Consider the following 5,680-nt stretch of genomic DNA (forward strand, 5'->3'; position numbering starts at 1 on the left):
GCCGCCGGCTCCGAGCGCCGCCCGGGGCTCGCCCCGCCGTCCCGGGGGGCACGGCCGGCTGCTCCGCCCGGTCCCGGCCCGCCGCTCACATGGCGCCGCGCCCGCCGATATTTCTTTTATTCCGCAGCAGATGAGGGTGGGTGGGATTTTTCCCTCTTTTCTTTCTTTCTCTCTTTCTTACCTTTTTTTTTTTTTTACCTTTTTTTTTTTTTTTTTTTTTTTTTTTTTTCCTTTTGCAACAAGTGGCAGGCAGGCAGCAACACCCCTCCCCGCTCCCATTTGCTAGCGCACGTCAAGGGAGTCATCCGGGGAGGGCCGGGCTTGCGGCAGCCCCGGGGGATCGCCCCGGGACCGGCTTGCCGAGAGCCGGCCCGGGGCCGCCCTGCTCGGGGCGGCGGGAGGGGATGGGGATGGGGCCGGGGGGCCGCAGGGGGCTGGGCGGGCCGCAGGGTGTGCGTGTGGGGGAGGACAGGACATACATACATGGGGGTGCTGGCAGAGGTCGGGGGGGGGGTGCATAGTGGGGTGTGCAGAGGGTCCAGGAATGCATACATATTTTTTGTTTGGGGAGAGGGGAGGGTACAGGAGGGGTGTGCAAGGGGTCTGCGCCCATTGCATACATATACAGAGGGTCTGTATACATATACAGGTGTCTACAGGGGACAGCAATAAGTGCTGGGGCCACCTAGGGTCCCCTGAGGGGTGCTGTGTGTGCCCAGACCCTGGATGAAGTCAGACTTCAGCATAGCCTGGACCCCCAAACCGGCTCCCAGAGACCTGGCCCCTGCCTGGCATGAGCAGGATGAGGCCATGCATCTTCTCCGTCACTGGGGGGACCCAAAACGCTGCTGGCTTGCCCTGTGTCCCCACTTGCAGCAGGGTAAACTGAGGAACCAGGGTACCATCAAGAACATCTGATATCTATGGATATCAGATAAGGGTGTAAACTGGGGTGAGCACAGGGCTTCCCCTGCCACCAGCATCCCCACACTGTCCCCGCACTCCCCCTCCACCCGCCTGCCAGTTTTTCCCTGACCTCTCCTTTCTACAGAGGCAGCTTTGGCAGGAGGCAAAGGAGGTGCCTGCTCTTCCCTGGACTTTTTTGGCCGGCAACTGCAGGGCTTGCATGGGTCCCTGGAGGATGAGCAGCAGCAGCATCCCCCAACATCGGCACACAAGGGACAGTGGCCCCATCCCACAGCCAGGGCAGCTTGTCACCGAGACCTCATGCTGCTGCACTTGGTGGTATGGGGTGATAGGAGCTCTAGGTTTCAAGGGCTGCTGGCTCTGGCCCCTCTGGGGACACCTGTGTGCCACAGGGACCTTGGGCAGCCACGTTTCACAGCCCAGCATGAGTTGAGTCCTGCCTTTTCCTCCAGACTGTCCTGTGGAAACAGCTGCTGGCCCCAGCTGTGGTGGGAACTGGCTTTGCTCTTGGGCTCCACAGCCTGGGCTGAGCGTCTGCCCCCTTTGCCACGTCTCTTTGCATGGAAAAGTCACCACTTCTGGGCTCTCTGGATTTCCTGGGAGCATCTCTGGAGAAACTGCCCAACCATCCTGCCATGGTGCTGGTGATTCCCCAGCTCCTCATGCCTGTCTCGGGGCTCCCAGCACCATCCTGCACGGCACAGCGTCCTCGCCAGAGAGGCTCTCCTGGAAAAATGAGTCCCTTCCCCCGGAGAGCAGGGCAGCTTCCGACCCCGCAGGGCCCCCGGGCACTGTTTATCTTTGCACAGGAGATAAAGCAGCTGTCGGCCATCCCATTTTGGGGCTGGACAGCTGTAATTCACCCTGGCCCATCCCATCCCACTGCGGTAGGGGTAGGGACCTCCCAGCGCTTGCCAGCCCCCCCGAGCATCAGTTTGTTGGCTGGCTGATGATCCTGCTGCATTGCCCCTGGGAAGGTAGAACACAGCCCCATTTCAGAGGGACCCACAGGTCAAGCCACCCCCTGGGACTTACTCTACAGGTCTCCATCACAGACGGCTCTAGCCTCCCCTCTTGGTGCTGCTGTGCTGCACCCGAGGGTGCTGTCACCCTCTGTGTGGGGCTGTGCCCCATCTCCTGCACGATGAGGCAAGGAGGAAGCCACGGCTGAAGGCTGAACTGGGTGGGATGAGCCAGATGTGGTGGTGGTGACAGGACTTCTCCATGGCCCACCAGGAACACAGGTGTTTGTGGAAGCTCCCCTCCTCCAGGGTAGAGGGGTTGGGGTGTTTGGGGCAATGTGGGGCATGTGGCCAGGCTGGCTAGTGGAAGCACTGAAGCCTGCATGGGGTGCAGCGTGTCCCATGGCCCTGGGCATAGCCAACATGGGACCCATCCTAGCTGGACCAGCATGGCTCAGTTCCTCCTGGGAGCCTCTACAGTGATGACAGTGGCTCTGGGACTCTGCACATGTGTCACAAAGTGTGTCCGTGCTCAAGGTTCACCCCGGGGCAGCAAGCTGGACTGTGCCCCCTCCACCCTCCCGCTCGGCATCTGCACCACCGGGGGCTGGTGACACTCCTAACTGGAGAGAAAGAGAAATCCCCCAGACAAACGGCTATCGACGGCTGCGGTGGAGGCGGCACAGATAGATACTGGAGGTATAGACGGGCATGGCAGACAGCGGAGCAGATTGAGAGATACTCGGAGCAGAGAGATACCGCAGGAGGAATCGGGAGATAGATCCTGCCGGCTGATCAATACCCACTGCATGCAGAGGGACAGCAAGATAGAGCGAGCTGCAGGGGGAAGGTGTTTGGTGGGCAGCGACGTGCATTTGTCCTGGCGACGGCTTCAGGGAGCTGCTGCTCCTGGTCGCTTCATCTGGGGCTGGGACAGAGCTGCACCCACAGTGCAGGTGCCCGTGGCTGTCTCCTTGCCTGTCTCCAGCCACCCTACAGGCGTTCGTTGTCCTTTGAGATGCCTTGGGGTCCCACCTGGCCTCTGGGTGCCAAAGAGTGCTTATATCCAGTGTGTCCTCATCACATCCTCCAGCACAGAGATGTCCCTGCCACTTGTGGGCATCTCGGAGTATGCTGGGTAACCTCTGTGTGGGCAGCTGATGGGGAGAGGGGCAGCTTGAGTGCAAGCCCTGGTATTGGTGCGGGGGCTGTGCTGGAGCCAGGTGACTGCGGATGAGATTCTACCCTGTGCCTCAGCTTCTCCATGGGAACCAAGTGATGGCAAGATGCAGAGAGCTGGGTCAGTCCAGCACAGACTCAGGCATGGATGAGGAAGAGTGGGGAGGAAGGGGCAAAGGTAGGAAGAGCCTGTGGGACATGCTGTGTCCAGAACCCATTTCTCCTCTGCTGGTCACTGAGGACACCTGCCTGCTCCGCAACAGGCTCCAAACACCCAGCCCGAAGTGAAGGCCTGCTTTTTGGGACCCTTGAATACCTGGCACTCTCCCTGCTCAGTGCTGGGATGGGGACAACCCCTCCAGCCACAGCAAAGCAGTCAGGGCTCCTGGGTCCCAGCCCAGCTCCATCCCGGTGGCACTTGCTTGAGCCATCCTGTGCTGCCTGGTTTCTCTGTTGGGTACATCCCAGCTTAGCTGGAAACGGTGAGGAAGGTACCTCCAGAGCAGCTCTTCACCTGGACCCCGCAGCCAGGCTGGGGGGGATCCCCCGCCCGTGATGGAGTTATTGACACGGGCACTACGGAAAACACTGCTGAGATTGTTCACACTAATGTTATTTAGCAGCAATATTTCCGTAATAAAAGAAATCAATGGGCAAGAGAAAAGACCTGTCCAGAGCTTTGATTTTCTCATTTTAATGGCATACTTATTTACTCCCACCAGCGTGCCCATCGGATTTTCATTACGCGGCCTTCGCTGTAAGTGGAGCGGTATTGATACGAGCTGCTGAGTTAGCGCCTTCCTGTGCGGGCTGGCGTGGGATTGCTCCCGTTCCTCGACAGGGCCCCGCCAAACCCCCAGGAACGGGCATAGCGTGGGGCTAGGGTGGCCTCGCAGCCCGTGGGAACGTACATGCACACGTGTACAGCCTGCCCACACGCTTGTGTGCACACACCCGGTCAGCCCATGAGCACACAGGCGTGCACACGTGTATACCTGGTTGGTATGCCAGGCTGTACACACGTGTGCACTTGGGATTGTGTACACACACATCCGTGCACACACCCGTCTCACCTGCACAGGCACACACACATGCACATAGACACATGTCCTACCCATATGTGCCCAAGCACTCACACGTATGCAATTTGTTTTATGGTCAGATGCCTAATTGTTCTACCTATATATACATGTGTGCACACATGTGCAATGCCCACCCTTGCCGCCTACACCCCCCCGCAAACTGTTCTACCTATACTAATGCCCTACTAAGACACACACACACACAAAACCGTCCTGCTTGCACCCACACACACGTGCGTGCAACCCACCTGTCAGCATGAGCACACACGCACCCCCTACATACCCTGCCATTCACTCCTGTGCCCTTCTCACACTGGGGGACGGGTGCACGTGTGTAAACCTCTCAGGACCACCAACCCGCTACGCCTGGGTCCATCCACCCCCAGGGCTGCCCCACACCCAGCACTGGCACTGTCCCTCAAAAGGATGGAGCCCCCCGGACTCTTTGGTCCCCCGTGGAAGCAGGTCCCTGGCACCGACCCAGGCTTTTGGTCCCCAGTGACTGCAGCGGAGAGAGGAGTAACAGCACCATCTCCTGCTGGTCCCCGAGAGCCGAGACAGGGCTAATCCTGTCCACCACTGCAACCCCTGGCTCCCAGCACCCCGGTGGGATGATGTCAGCTTCCCAGGGACACCCAGCTGTCCCCAGGACCCCTGCCGAGCCTGGAGCTGGATGGATCCGGCACCATTCCCCATGGCAGGGGCTCAGCATGCTCCAGAAACTCTCCCGGGGACCCAAGCGGATGGGATGAACAATTTTATTACTGGTATCTCTTTTCAAGTGGCAAATTAAGAAGCAGCCCGTGTGCAGGACTGCCAGTCAGCAGGATGGGGGACAGTCCAGGGACCAGGAGGAGCAACATGCTACAGGCCTGGTGGCCAGGGATACACACACGGTAGTTTGGCAGCAGCGCGGAGGCGACAGCCCTCCACCAAGCAGCAAGCCAGCACGAGTCTGGCCACAGGGCTAGCAGGGTCCGCAGCCGGGCTTGGTCGGGGGACCGCAGCACTCCCTTGGCAACCGGGATCCCATGCCGGCAGCCGAGCGGGGTGGCTGTCCCCAGGAGGTCTCACAGCTATGGGAAGCGTTTCGAGGGGTGAGATCCCATCCTGAGCTGGTACGGAGGTTCGGGCACCCGCAGACACTAGGTATGTGCATAGCCCAGAGGCCACGCAGAACGGGCTCTCGGTTAAGGCGACAGACGGTGGCTCTCCCCCATGGGGAGACTGCAGGGAGGGGCACTGTGGGGAAAGGGACTCTCTTCCAGCCTTGGCTGTCCCCTGGAGCAGATGACACACAGGGGTCCAAAAGGAACCTCCCACACAGGGGCTGGGTATCCCCTCACTGCCGGCGCCGGGGGGGGGCAGCGCAGATCCTGCCCCGTGCCAGGGTGACACTGTGTGCTGCCGACCCACGTCAGCAGGGATGGAGCCATGGGAGATGCTGCCAGCTGGACACAGCACCCTGTGCTGCCCGCAGCCCCGGCAGACTGCCAGGGAGATGGGGAACTTCTTGGCTGACCTTTACAA

Source organism: Numenius arquata, chromosome Z, assembly GCF_964106895.1.
Source record: "Numenius arquata chromosome Z, bNumArq3.hap1.1, whole genome shotgun sequence".
Classification (NCBI taxonomy): domain Eukaryota; kingdom Metazoa; phylum Chordata; class Aves; order Charadriiformes; family Scolopacidae; genus Numenius; species Numenius arquata.